Genomic DNA, 15905 nt, shown 5'->3' with positions numbered 1-15905 from the left:
CTAAGCATACACTAGGAACAATTTAGGATCGCCAATGCACCTAACCATGTCTTTAGACTGTGGGACGAAACTGGAGCACCTGGAGGAAACCCACGCAGACACGGGGAGAACATGCAAACTCCACGCAGGGAGGACCCGGGAAGCAAACCCAGGTCTCCTTACTACGAGGCAGCAGCGTTACCACCGTGCCGCCCAAAGGAGTGTTCACTAATGTAATCATTAAAATGTCCTGAATGTAATTAAGTCTCATCCAATTAATAATTCTAGATGAGTATACAGACATAAACAAGAACATCTTATGATTTATACAGGATATATTGAAAACAAGAAAACAAAGACTGTTTTAAAGGAATGCTAAAATAATGGATCCATCTTCCATTGAGAAATTTAACAAAGGCAGTCTTAACCAGTGAACACATAAGAAAGTGGAGTAAACAGGTAAAATGAGACATCAGCAGTGACACTTAATACATGTTAATTTGATGTGCAATACAGTGCATCTGGAAAGTATTCACAGCGCATCACTTTTTCCACCTTTTGTTATGTTTGTTATGTTACAGCCTTATTCCAAAATGAATTAAATTCATTTTTTTCTTCAGAATTCTACACACAACACCCTATAATGACAACATGAAAAAAGTTTACTTGAGGTTTTTGCAAATTTATTAAAAATAAAAAAACTGAGAAATCACGTGTACATAAGTATTCACAGCCTTTGCTCAATAATGCACCTTTGGCAGCAATTACAGCCTCAAGTCTTTTTGAATATGATGCCACAAGCTTGGCACACCTATCCTTGGCCAGTTTCGCCCATTCCTCTTTGCAGCACCTCTCAAGCTCCATCAGGTTGGATGGGAAGTGTCGGTGCACAGCCATTTTAAGATCTCTCCAGAGATGTTCAATTTGATTCAAGTCTCGGCTCTGGCTGGGCCACTCAAGGACATTCACAGAGTTGTCCTGAAGCCACTCCTTTGATATCTTGGCTGTGTGTTTAGGGTCGTTGTCCTGCTGAAAGATGAACCGTCGCCCCAGTCTGAGGTCAAGAGCGCTCTGGAGCAGGTTTTCATCCAGGATGTCTCTGTACATTGCTGCAGTCATCTTTCCCTTTATCCTGACTAGTCTCCCAGTTCCTGCCACTGAAAAACATCCCCACAGCATGATGCTGCCACCACCATGCTTCACTGTAGGGATGGTGCCAGGTTTTCCCCAATTGTGACGCCTGGCATTCAAACCAAAGAGTTCAATCTTTGTCTCATCAGACCAGAGAATTTTCTTTCTCACGGTCTGAGTCCTTCAGGTGCCTTTTGGCAAACTCCAGGCGGGCTGCCATGTGCCTTTTACTAAGGAGAGGAGTGATTGGTAGATTGCTGCAGAGATGGTTGTCCTTCTGGAAGGTTCTCCTCTCTCCACATAGGACCTCTGGAGCTCTGACAGAGTGACCATCGGGTTCTTGGTCACCTCCCTGACTAAGGCCCTTCTCCCCCGATCGCTCACTTTAGATGGCCGGCCAGCTCTAGGAAGAGTCCTGGTGGTTTCGAACTTCTTCCACTTGATGATGGAGGCCACTGTGCTCATTGGAACCTTCAAAGCAGCAGTAATTTTTCTGTAACCTTCCCCAGATTTGTGCCTCGAGACAATCCTGTCTCAGAGGTCTACAGACAATTTCTTTGACTTCATGCTTGGTTTGTGCTCTGACATGAACTGTCAACTGTGGGACCTTATATAGACAGGTGTGAGCCTTTACAAATCATGTTCAATCAACTGAATTTACCACAGGTGGACTCCAATTCAGCTGCAGAAACATCTCAAGGATGATCAGGGGAAACAGGATGCACTCGAGCTCAATTTTGAGCTTCATGGCAAAGGCTGTGAATACTTACGTACATGTGCTTTCTCAATTTTTTTATTTTTAATAAATTTGCAAAAACCTCAAGTAAACTTTTTTCACGTTGTCATTATGGGGTGTTGTGTATAGAATTCTGAGGGAAAAAATGAATTTAATCCATTTTTGGAATAAGGCTGTAACATAACAAAATGTGGAAAAAGTGATGTGCTGTGAATACTTTCCGGATGCACTGTATATACCGTATTTATAAAATCCAAAATAAATTCTATCTAGCACACTAAAAACTCCATTTAGTTAAATGGGCGAATCTCACCAAACAATCAAAAATCTGACACCGAATACCTGTTAAAGTCCATTTTTAATTTCAGAGTATTAACTTGTATACTAACAAATTTAAAATTACTTATAATTATCATATTTTTTACTGATAGCTAACTTTCCAGTGTTAAATTAGGTTTAATCAGCCAAAAAAAAAAAGAACAGAAAAGAAAAAAAGCTTACTAATTGTTAACGCTTACTAAAGCATACAAAAAATCTTTGTTTTTTATTTTACAGAATAATTGCTGATGGTAGCTATGACTGCTATCAGTCAGGCTTCCAAATCTCATCTTATTTACTTTCTGCATTGAAGATTGTAGACATATAATTTTTTTAACTTTTTGATTACTTAATTCATTGAATCTCTTATTTTGATAGTTATGATTTGTAAAAAAATCTAATCTTATCTAAATAGCACTAGAAAGATAACCCAGGCTGCTTGACACAATATGGCTTCTGTATTTGTAATAAACTGTTCTATTACTAATTTATTTAAATGAGCCTGTTTGCGAGGCATTGAACTCCATATAAGCACATGTTTTTGAGCACTGCTGATCAATATTTTTATTTGAAGACCTATTTTCCATCCATCCATTATCCAACCCGCTATATCCCAACTACAGGGTCACAGGGGACTGCTTGAGCCAACCCCAGCCAACACAGGGCGCAAGGCAGGAAACAAACCCCGGGCAGGGCGCCGGCCCATCGCAGAGACCTATTTTGATATATGGTAATATTACACCATAAAAATAGATGGTGCACCTAAGCTTTTTTTATCATTCTTTACACTGTGTGCACAGTATTCTAATATCTTAACAGTTTGAAATGACATCACAAGTAAAAAATAAGGTAAACTCATTTATAGAATGCCTTGGCCTGGAGTGAGTAACATATACTAAAGCTCCTGTCCCTCAGAACAGGCACAGCCTGGAATACAACTACTATGGTTATAAGTATAAACAGCAGAAATGTGGCACAGAAATTGAACAGGATAATGGGATAGGCTGAAACTCCCTGACACCTTAAGATGTACATTAATATAGATACAGAAATATTTTAGAAGTATATGCTAAAGCGCAGTGAAAAGGTGTCAACATACCACATTAACAGAGGAAGATGAAGAATACTACCATATTTAAGCCTAAAGTTTTCAAGACTCAAATGAAATTTCTCCAAAAGGTTAAAATGTAATAGTACTGTAAATAGTGATTTTCACTGCAAATATTAATTTCATGTTTATGTATGCAAATTAAAATGATGCAATCTGAGGCTTTAACTAGTGCTTTGCAAAAGTACTAAGTTCCTTGGCCAATTCTCTGATTTTTTTGCATATCAAAATTCTACACTGAAGTTCTGTTCTCTATAATATATCTATTTCAAAGTACTCAAAATTAGATTTTAAAAGCAACATAGTTTTATATTAGTTTAAAAAAAAAAGTTCAGTTTCAGAAGAATTCAAGCCCCTTACTTTAACATTGGGCATAGCCACCATTCGCAACAGTAACAGCTTTATATCTTTTGAGCTTGGTATATACCAGCTTAATATCAGGTCAAGTCAGGTTAGGTTGGGGAGCATGCACTGGTACAGAGAACTGCCGCACCCACCACACTATGAAACAGCTTGGGATCCTGGTTTCCACCCCCCCAAACAAACACAAAATCCAGTCCCATCCCCTGGAAATGACCATCTACAGTATCTGCCACAGTCAGGTGTTACATGGACATCCCCTTGGCCTGGTCAAGCTACTTGGGCTCCTCCCTCACACTCAGGGAATCACACCACATGCTGACGCCTCCTCACAATGCAGGTGATGTGCCTCATTCTGAACTCCGTGAGCAACCGCTCATTTGACAAAATGTCAAACCAGCGGTACCAAAGGATTCTCCAAAGAGACACAGTACTGTGGTGTCCAATCTTCGTCTCAGGTCACTGGATAGCATTCACATCTCGCAAACCATATAGCAAGACAGGAAGCACCAGGACTCTAAAGACTTGGACCTTCATCCTTTTGCAAAGATATTATGAGTGCCTCACACCCCCTTCTAGCAACCTCATGACCCCCCATGCTTTCCCAATCCGTCTAATGACTTCATAAGAAGAGTCATCAGAGACATAAATGCCACTGCCAAGGGAAGTAAACCTCTCGACAAGGTTGACACTCTCTTCGCAGACAGACACACTGCTGATGACTGTGCCTAAGAGGTCATTAAAGGCCTGTATCTTGGTTTTTATGCAGAACACTCACAAGCTCAGATGCTCAGACTCCTCGCTCAGTCTCTTGAGAGTGCCGATCAGAGCCTCCATTGACTCAGCGAAGATCACAGCATTGTCTGCAAAGTCAAGATAAGTGAATCTTTATTCACCAATAGATGCCCCACTCCCGTTGGAACCCACGACCTTGCCCAACACCCAGTCAATGTAAACACTGAACAGAGTAGAAACAAGAACACACCCCTGACGAACCCCAGAATCAACTGGAAAAACGCAGAGGTTCTGCTTTATATGAAAAAACTGCTTTATATGGTGTTCCAGAATTAGTTTGGCTCATTCTTCCAGGCAGATTTGCTCCTGGTTGCTCAGATTAGACGGATAATGCTTTTGCACTGCAATTTGCAAATAATGACAAATTTTCTTAATTAAACTGCAATCATAGCTTTGATTGGGCTATTATAAGGTATTTATCTTGTTGTCCTTTATGTACTCCAAGTTTATTTTGGCCTTGTCCTTGTGATCACAGACCTGCTGAAATATGAACTTAACATGTAAGCTTCAGCTTTTTTAACAGACTAAAATAGATTCTACAGCAGTATTTGATTGCATCTTCTACCATCCATGTTTCCATTTTAAATAAAAATGCCCAGTACCTGTTGATGAAAACCAGCCGCACAAAAAATCTACCACCATCATAGCTTCACTGTAGGAGTAATAATTTTTGAGATGAAGATGTGCTACATTTGCACCACAAAGCCAAACTTTAGCCTCATCTGATCACAAAACCTTTTCCCACATCACATTGGGGGGTCACTCGTGCTTTCTGGCAAGCTGAAGATGTGTTTTGACATGGTTCTTTTTAAGCGATGGCTTCTTTTATGTCACGCTCCGATACAGGCCAGTGTTATGTTGAGCTCCTGATATGGTTGATTGGAGCATCTTTACTCTGGTCTCAAATACAAAACTCTGTAGGTCCTTCAAAGTGATTATTGGACTGCCCATTGCTTCTCTCATAAGTCTCCTTATGTATGTATGTATGTATGTATGTATGTTTTGAAGAATGCCTTTACTATGCAGCATCTGGATGGTTTAATTAAGTCATCATTTCCTGATAACTGAACTGACAATGACCACTGGGGCATACCAAAACCTAGAAACTTGCATTTGTAATTCACATTTTCACAACAGTACTTCATATTCACAACCTGAATTTTACGCCTGTTAGGTAGCTGTCACCTGTAGAAGCTCTAAGTTTACATAACACAGGGAGTTAATAGTTAAGAAAAAAGTTATATTTCTAACATAAAAGTGTTACAAAAAATAAAAAAAACTGTTTTAAGTGCTTTAAAATGGAAATACCACAAAATATAAAATACCGGGATAGAGTAAAAATGAAAGAATTAGTCAAAGGACTGAATATTTTTGTAAGGCAAATTCACTTGAAGGAATACAGGTTCATAATTTTATATTTTATTCACTTTAACAATTATTGCATAACCTGAATGACTTTTATTACCAATCACACACTACATTTGCTATTAATGTCCTTGTTTATCCCAGGGGAGAAAAATGACTGATTTAGGTAATGCTTCTGGCAGAAAAAAACACCTGACCACCACTCACCTAGTGCCTTTGCAAGAAGGAATTATTTTACATGCAGTATCTTAAATGATTTTTAGTGTCTGGATATCATCCAAAATTTTGAACCAGAAAGAAACAAAGAACAAGCAAGCAGTGATTTTAATGGTACATTTCACAATGAGAGAATACTAATACCGATTTGGCCAGATAGTTCTATTCAGGCACCTACACAAGTATGAAATAGGAGATCATGCTCAGTCTGAATAAAAATAAATTAAATGTGTACATGACACTTCTACTTTGCTCTCAGAGGAGCATGGCTCCTCAAGATGCTGGATACATATTAGGAATCCATTTATGTGATTTGCAAAAGGAGCATTCAGCCTAAAACTCTGTTTTCTAATACAGAGAGCAAACATTTCAATTACATACTTATAAAAGAGTTAAAAGGAATGCTGCAGGCAGACGTTTAAAAAGGCTCCTTGCTTATAGATTTTAAAAGAGAAGAGTATATTTATTTCAGGCATTAGGTGCACTGAATGAAACAGCTAGGCCTGACAGAAGTTTGCCAGTAATACAGAGAGAAATAAAATAAGTTACTTATAAACTTTCATTAAGCATAATCCATCATTTATTTCAGGTTGATGAAGAATATAATTTCTGAAGATTTGCCAGTATGACTAAATTTTACAAGAGCCCAGCAGACAAATAGGCTTTATGTATATGCAGTATAAGACAGAATAAACTATATTCAAAATAAACTGGTAGTAAAGTAGTATTCTAAATGACAGCGAACACTGATGTGAGATAGGAGGTATCTGGAGTAGTAAACCAAACACAATTATAGTCAATCAGAAAATATGGGAAACCATTTTAATATTTAATAGAGAACAAAGGCCTGTGCCGGTGTGGTTCCCCATTTACCTGACGAGGTAAGAAGGTCGTATCGTGGCAGCAGAGCCAGCACTAAGTTAAAGGCTAAGCGGCTAGCGAGGAAATGGCGATACAAGCCTTCGGTGCCTTCTGTGATCCTAGGAAATGTGAACTCACTACCAAAAAAGATCGATGAACTGGCTGCACTGGTGAAAAATGTTAAGAACTACAGAGAATGCAGTTTGTTGTGTTTTTGTGAAACATGGCTAACAATAAGCATCCCAGATGCTAACATGGAGCTACCCGGGTTTAGCACAGTTAGAGTGGACAGAGACGCAAATACTTGCGGGAAGCTGAAAGGAGGAGGACTCGCTCTCTATGTGAATACAAGGTGGTGCAACCCTGGACTAGTAAACGTCAAAATCTCCACTTGCTGCAGGGACATCGAACTGCTGGCCGTCTGCGTCCCTATTACTTGCCCAGAGAGTTTGGACACATCATTGTTGTTATTGTTGTTTACATCCCTCCTCGCGCAGACGTGGAGATAGCGGGCGACATCATCCACTCCGCTGTTGCTACTACTACAAACACAGCACCCCGAGGCACTTGTGCTAATCTCTGGAGATTTTAACCATGTGACGCTGGACAAAACATTACCTGCCTTCTCCCAGTATGTGGATTGTAACGCCCAGGGAAATAAGATTATTGACCTATTGTACGCAAACGTTAAGGGCGCATATAGCGCCACCCCACTGCCTGCGCTTGGGAAAGCAGATCATAACCTGGTTCTTCTTCAGCCTCAATACAAACCAAGAGTGAGGGAGCTACCTACAACCACACACTAATTCAGGAAGTGGTCCCCTGAGGCAAAGCAGGCTCTGAGAGACTGCTTTGGAACTACGGACTGGAATATCCTGCTGGGGTCACATAGTGAGAACATTGAGGAGGTTGTTGACTGCACTACTGACTACATCAACTTCTGTATGGACACTGCAGTTCCAGTAAGTTGTTGACTGGACTACTGACTACTTCAACTTCTGTATGGACATTGCAGTTCCAGTAAGAACAGTACGCTGCTATGCTAACAACAAGCCATGGATTACAAGTGACATCAAGGACCTTTTGAACCAGAACAAAAGGGCTTTTAAAGGCGGTGATCAGCATGAGCTCAAGTGCGTGCAGAAGGAACTCCAAGTCCAGGTCAGGGCGGCGAAGGAGCAGTACAGAAGAAAACTGGAGCAAAAGTTGCAGAATAACACAGAAGAAAAGGGCTTACAGCAGCCCAGGTAAACAGAGAGCTGAGGAGACTTTGTGCCAGCAAAGCAGTGGGTCCAGATGGAGTATCGCCACGACTGTTGAAGGTCTGTGCGTTGGAGCTGGGAAGTCCTCTACAGCGCATCTTCAACCTGAGCCTGGAACAGGGGAGAGTCCCAAGGCTTTGGAAAACATCTTGCATCACCCCAGTCCCAAAGGTATCACATCCTAGTGAGCTGAATGACTTCAGGCCTGTCGCCCTGATGTCACATGTGATGAAGACCATGGAGCGGCTGCTGCTTCACCACCTGAGGCCACAGGTCCACCACGCCCTAGATCCTCTGCAGTTCGCATACCAGGAGAAGTTGGGAGCAGAGGATGCCATCATCTATCTATCTATCTATCTATCTACATGCTACACCTATCCCTCTCCCACTTGGTCAGAGGCAGTGGTGCAGTAAGAATTATGTTTCTGGACTTCTCTAGCGCCTTCAACACCATCCAACCTCTGCTCCTTAGGGACAAGCTAACAGAGATGGGAGAAGATTCATACCTGGTGACATGGATCGTGAACTATCTTACAAACAGACCTCAGTATGTGCGTCTCGGGAACTGCAGGTCTGACATTGTGGTCAGCAGCACAGGAGCGCCGCAGGGGACTGTGCTTTCTCCGGTCCTGTTCAGCCTATATACATCAGAATTCCAATACAACTCAGAGTCCTGCCATGTGCAAAAATTCGCTGACTACACTGCTATCGTGGGCTGCATCAGGAGTGGGCAGGAGGAGTAGTGTAGGAACCTAATCAAGGACTTTGTTAAATGGTGCGACTCAAACCATGTACAACTGAACACAAGAGCTGGTGGTGGATTTTAGGAGGCCCAGGCTCCTCACGGACCCCGTGATTATCAGAGGTGACTGTGTGCAGATGGTACAGACCTATAAATACCTGGGAGTGCAGCTGGATGATAAACTGGACTGGACTGCCAATACTGATGTTCTGTGCAAGAGAGGACAAAACCGACTATACTTCTTTAGGAGGCTGGCATCCTTCAACATCTGCAATAAGATGCTACAGATGTTCTATCAGACGGTTGTGGCGAGCACCCTCTTCTACGCGGTGGTGTGCTGGGGAGGCAGTATAAAGAAGAGGGGTGCCTCATGCCTGTGCAAACTGATGAGGAAGGCAGGTTCTATTGTAGGCGCGGAGCTGGACAGTTTGACATCTGTGGAAGAGTGATGGGCGCTTAGCAGGCTCCGGTCAATCATGGAGAATCCACTGCATCCACTTAACAGTACCATCTCCAGACAGAGGAGTAGCTTCAGCAACAGACTGCTGTCACTGTCCTGCTCCACTGACAGACTGAGGAGATCGTTCCTCCCCCACACTATGCGACTCTTCAATTCCAACGGGAGGGTGGATTAAACAGCAACATTATACAATGTTATTGACTGTTATATCTGCCTCGCACTCTCCACCTTGCACTTTTTAACTTGCACTGTGTTTTTATCACTCTTTAATTTTGTTTTTATCAGTATGCTGATGCGTGAGTACAGTATGTGAATTTCCCCTTGGGGATTAATAAAATATCTATCTATCTATATATCTATCTATCTATGTAACTATCTATCTATCTATCTCGAGAACATTTTTAAGTTAAGGTTTGAATTCTAATTTTAACTAATAAAAATATGTTATAGACACAGCAGATTCATAAAGTATTCAGACTCATTCAGTTTTTTTCTCATGTTGTAGCCTTATGCTCAAATCATTTAAATTAATTTTTCCCTCATCAAGCAACACTTAATATCTTAGACTGATAAAGCAAAAACAGGATTTTAAATATCTTTGTAAATTTATTAAAAACAAAAAAATGAAATATTATGCAGACACAAGTATTTAGACCCTTTATGCAGTATTGTGTTGACGCATCATAAGCAGTGATTACAGCCTGGAGTATTCTTGGGTATGATTTAACAAGCATTGCTCACCTAGATTGGCCGATTTTCTGCCATTCTTCTCTGCAGATCCTCTCAAGCTCTGGAAGTTCAACCTTTGCCCCAATCTGAGGTCAAGAGCATTCCGAGGCAAGGTTTATTTAAGGATAATTCTATACTTTACTCCAATCAGCTTTCCCTCAACCCTGTCTAGTCTCCCAGAACCTGGTATTGAAAATCAGCCTGATAGAATGGTGCTCCCATCAACATGCTTCACAGATGAAATGGTACTGTGCAGGTAATGAGCAGTGTGTGGTTTCCTTCAGATATGATGCTTAGAATTCGAGGCTATAAATTTCAATCTTTTACTGAGCAGAGGCTTTTCTTTAGCAGAGGCTTCCATCACACCATTTAGCTATAAAGTCCTGTTCAGCAGAGTGTTGTAGTGATGTTTGTCCTTCTGGAATTTTCTCCATTTCACACAAGTTCTCTGGAACACAACAAGTGTGACCATGGGGTTCTTGACTATCTCTCTTATCAAGGCCCTACTCCCTCATTTGTTCTATAAAGAGTTGTGGTTGTTTCAAACTTTTTTCCATTTTAAAATTATTAAGGCCAATCATGAATCTTCAGGGTGGCAGGAATTGTTTAGCCTTTCTTCCCCAGATGTATGCTTTGACACAATCCTGTCTCTAAGCTCTGCAGGCAGTTCCTTTGACATCATGGCTTGGGCTCGGTTTTTGCTCTAACACACGCTGCCAGCTGTAAGAGTTGTATAGACAAATGTGTGCTTTTCCTAATCATGTCTAACCAATTCAATTTACCACAGTTAGATGCCAAAAAAGCACAGAAACATCTTAACAAAGTTCAATAGAATGGGATGCACCTGAACCAGATTTCAAGCATCATAGGAAAGTGTTTGAATACTTATGTCAGTATGACATTTCAGTTTTTTTTTGTTTTTTTTTTTTAAATTAATTTGCAAAAATCACTAAAATCCTGTTTTTGCTATGTCAGGGGACATTGAGTGTTGCTTGAGAGAAGGGAAAATGAATTTAAATGATTTCAGCATAAAGCTACAACATAAAATGTAAAAAAGTGAAAAGGTCTAAATACATTCTGTGTGCACTTTATCTGCAACAGAATTTTGATGACATGAAATATAATTACAAATATCTTCAAATGAAAGCTCTATACAAATTAAAAGGAAATAATTATGAAGTAAACCAAACCTCTAAATAACATTCTGATTATGAAATACTAAAATGTAGATATCATCAGTATCTTAAAGTCACACATATATTATACATATTTAAAATTTAAAGTCTGATTATGGAAAATGCAATGTTATAACACCTTGCAGTAAGGCTTTAAATGTTATAATAGCTTGCATTTAAGACGGTCACTTTCCACCATTCAAAACAAAATTACTATATCCGCAAGTTAAATTCTAACTAGGAAAATGTAATGACAGACGTTTTAAATTAAAATTTTAAAATGTCAAAATATTGTTGTATATCTCTAAAAAAGGGATTAACACGTAAACATTAAAATTTCTTAATATTGTGCCATAAACCAAAATGATATAACATGACTTACAAGAATTTTAAAAAGCCTTTGGTACCTTACTCCACCAAATTGTAATTTTATGACTAGACACCAGTGAAGATAACTTATTAAAATTGTACTTCAAGCTGGTTAATAAGATGAAGTGCTCAGATGACAGAAGGATATTCCACATAGGATGAGATCATCAGCGGAGTTCAGTAAGGATCTGTAGCAGAGCAATTACTTTTTATAATTTGTATTAATATCACAGATACTGACCTACTTAGTAACATTAGCAACAATCAGCCATGGAGGCAGCAAAAGAAAACAGCCAAGAGAACACTACCTCTACAGCTCTTCACAAGTAGGTTCTCCTGTCCACATGTAATGGTCTGACTCTGATTACCACCCATAAGTGCAGCATTAACACCTCTGATGTGCTCAACATCACTGCTGTGGTACCAGACACCTGACCTCTCAGCTGAGGATGATTTCATCATTTTGTCAGCAGCAATATGAGCTGGCATTCCACTAATCAAATGAAAAAGAACTTGGAAAAGGTGGGCCCTAGCACTGTTCAATAGCATTTGGGAACAGTGTGATCTCTAAATGTGCCCAAGCATGAAAAACAGACATGATGTCAATGATGCGACAAGTCAGATAGTGCAATTCTCATTTTATTCAATTTCATTTGAGTTACAAACAGGTTTTTATCCTTACCTTACACATGAACATGAATTTTAGTTGGCAAGAAAAGCTGCAAATTCCTCCCTGAACATCATTTGTCACCGTAAAAATCTTCTTGTACATGCAGCACGATTAACAGCAAAATGCTGCGCTCTACACTCAATAAATCTGAAAGAGGGTAGAGCGTTATCCTGCCATACACAACTCCAAAACAACCACAAAATAAGTAAAATCATTTTGACATGCATGCTGTCACTCCATGTTTGGATCTTGTTCTGCCTTTACACAAAGTCGCATAGTCATGACGAAAGCATGCCCGGGCCCAGAACGTTAAGTGCAGTGTGAGTGCAGGCCAATGGGGGAGTAGGGAGGGAGGACAATTGCTCTTGGGCATGGTACGGAACAAACATGCCTAGTGTGAGTACACCCTTATTTATCTTAGTACTGTGTCAGTTTTTATCAGATCTGCTAAACTGCTGGCTAAAATGCACCCCCTAAACCTAACAGAGCTACCAACATGCTTCACAGCATGCTGCACACTGGCATTAGTTAACTTCTTGTTAACTGTTATTTTGACATTCTTGTTTCTTTATGAATAAAAATTTTGAATTTGGACCTTCTGCCACTTTCTAGTCTTTCAGAAATATTTCGAGCAGGTTTAGGTAGCCACTTACCACAATTGAGATGCACATTAAATTCGTTAATGATTGTAATTTCAAGAGTATGACTAAAACACTGACAACAAAGATCAATTTTGTTATTTCATACCCAGGCATGAAAGCAAATTGTATTTTGCCAGCTTTTACCTGTTGTTTTCTCTAGCATCTCTCAATATCCATCACTGCTCTATAACCTTGACTGCTTGATATTTTATTTTGTGATTTTCATTAACATTAAACTAAGTTCTTACAAGCACAATGCACAAATAAAACCTTACCTGGCAAATGTATCTTTACATTATTGTAGCCTCCATAGCATCATGTTTATTACAGGAAAAACAAGCCAAAACCACTGAATTTTTCTCAACAAGAAAAAATGTTATTACGTGTAACAGAAACTAAGGATGCTCCAATCAATTGGCCACTGATCTAAATCAGATGATTTTCACTAAAAAAGACTTTGTGATGGTAAATTGTCTTTTTAGCTCCTGCTTTTCTGAGCTTTACAGTAATTTGGTTGCAGTGGTCCTTTACACAAGGTATTACAGTAGTTGTGCCAGCCGGTGTCTCTCTTTTTTTGCAGCAAACTACAAGCAGTGTAAAGAAAGTGAGGTCAAGGCTTGTTGGCTTGTCTTATCAGAGAGATTAGCCTTCTTGTTAAAGAATGTGGAGTAATAAACTTTTTATTTTGTCCTTATTTTTGTCCCATAGGGACAACGTTTCAGTTTGGACAATGAGATTGCTTTAAGTACACCAGCTTACATATTTAATTAGAAAAAGCAAAAGAAGACAAGTACTACATAATTAAAATGGTAATCTAAATTTTATAATTACAACTCAAGAATTACGAATGTCTAGCTGATACACTGAAGGAAAAAAACCACACACCTTAATAAATATAGCAAATGTATATTTTAACAACAAAAAATCTGGAGTGTAATTAATGATTAAAAATTATTAAAACCTGTAAGTACATGAATATTTACATTTAAGCAGTGTTTAATTGCCAATATTAATTGATTATGTTGTGATGGTTGATGCAGGGAACATTCTAACCTGACCACTGACCTGGCCCCATTACTGCTAGCTTGCTGCATCAGTGTGTATTGAAATGGTACATCCCATTTGAATAAATACCCTGAATGTTCTTGTTTTGATTGGAATAAAGTTGGTTTTCTTGAAGCCTGTGGACTCAGTGTCCTCTCTCGGGTGCAAGACTGTGACTATATATAACGCATGTAGTTAGTTGGCCTGCTGGCAGACATCTGCCATATCCTCTCAGTTGCAAGAAGCAGATCATAGACATGTTATATACAGTAGTACCTGTCAAATAATTCAAAGGGTACACAACACGTGTTTTGCCCTATTTGGGGCTCATCAGGTGTATGCACTTTTGCTCCCCCATGCGGGGAATCGAACCCTGGACCTCAGCAAAGCCTCAGAGGTTGTGTCATGGTGGCTGGTATATATTTTTTTGTGTGTTAGAGAAATAGTGAAAACTACTTTTTAATTAAGCCTTGTTTCAGATAGGTACATTACACAAAAAAATAAACAGTATGACAGCGTGTAATTATAAAATGGATTTTATTTTCTTTTATGCCATATGTACTATGCAAACATATTTTTGTACATATTCTATTAGTTAAATCATGCATTTTAAGGAAAGTTTAGTAATTATATGGTCACTGAACAGTAAACCTAAAGTATTTCATTTTGTTAATAAAAAATAAACAGTTAACACCTGTGGTCTATAGTTAAATTATTAAAACTATTATTATTATTAAAATTATTATTAAAGATCTTATTAAAGATAACACTATAAAAATAAATATTAAAGGTAACACTTTAATATAGAATATAAGGCTTCTGGGAGTCTGGTTATACAGGACCTTAGTGTAAAAAGTTTTTTAAAGGGATTAAAACAAAAAAGAAAAAAATCAGTATAAGAATCAGCCAATCAAGTAACATGAAATTAGTGATTGGTATTGGCCTTAACAAACCTGATTGGAGCATCCCTAGTAAATACCAAAATTTTAACAAATACAGTAGAAAAGGTATGTCTAGTGTTCACTGCAGTACTCGTGTGCATGTTCCCAAACTTCAGCAATGTACAGCCCAATACTGCAATCAGAACAGTAGCAGTGTGTTTCTTTCCACACTTTTCTTATAATTTTCTGTAACATTAGCATGAAAGAATAGAATGTCAGTGTCTGAATCACACAACACACCCTTTGTGTAATTGTAGGCTACCACATCACAAGGCTTAGTTAGTGACTTCTAAATTTTCCTTGACATGCACAAAAGCTGCTACATTATGAACAGTGCTTAGGGGGACTAACGTCTTTCTCGTCCTTGTACTTAATTGCAAATATGTAGCATTTTTGTCATGCAGTTGCTGTCGCACCACAGTGAAGCTTCATGGGACCAACTTCACCAGGCATATCACAGCGGTTTGGTTGTGCAGTACTGTATGCATCAGTTTCACTATCTGTGTCTATATCTGATGACCAATTCACACCATCCTCAGCATTATTCGATTCAAGCAGTGGTTCACTTTCAGTTCATGCTAAAACAGCCTTTACGGCTCTTCCCCACTCATGAATACTTAGGAGTTACCTTTGAGTTATGATAAAGAGATGTTTTGCAGAATTATGGTATTTCATCCACTTGATGGCAAAAGTTATTTGGGCTTAACATTATACAGCCAATTATTACATGTCACCCTAAGTCTTAGTCACACTCTGGGTTAATGGCAAGGAGGTGAATAAACCAATATGAAATTATGCACCTTTGCCTATATCAAATAATTTCTAGTTACCTATCTACCTATGTTGAATAAAACATTTACAGAGACACATATAAAAATGGTTCTAGACTTCTCTGGATGAGAACTACAGTACAAATAACCTTTTATCTGTATAACAGTTCACATTTGCAGAGAATGCACAACTATTAAAATCTGCTATTTTATCTGCTATTTCTGCTATATGT

The 15905-nt window shown here is 39.0% G+C and overlaps 1 protein-coding gene across 5 annotated transcripts in view; it reads right to left on the bottom strand.

Annotated features, from left to right (window-relative positions):
• LOC114654252 (peroxisome proliferator-activated receptor alpha-like) overlaps positions 1-15905 on the bottom strand; it is a 107688-nt gene that overhangs the window by 43451 nt on the left and 48332 nt on the right. Inside the window, exon 1 of one of the 5 annotated variants that reach the window (XM_051930542.1) lies at positions 4411-4506. The exons of the other annotated variants lie outside the window; for them this stretch is intronic. The gene's annotated coding sequence lies outside the window, so the exon portion shown is untranslated. Of the gene's footprint in view, positions 1-4410; positions 4507-15905 lie in introns of those variants that run through there. 5 annotated transcript variants of the gene reach the window in all.

Source organism: Erpetoichthys calabaricus, chromosome 1, assembly GCF_900747795.2.
Source record: "Erpetoichthys calabaricus chromosome 1, fErpCal1.3, whole genome shotgun sequence".
NCBI lineage: Eukaryota > Metazoa > Chordata > Cladistia > Polypteriformes > Polypteridae > Erpetoichthys > Erpetoichthys calabaricus.
This window is presented reverse-complemented; position numbering and strand designations above follow the sequence as displayed.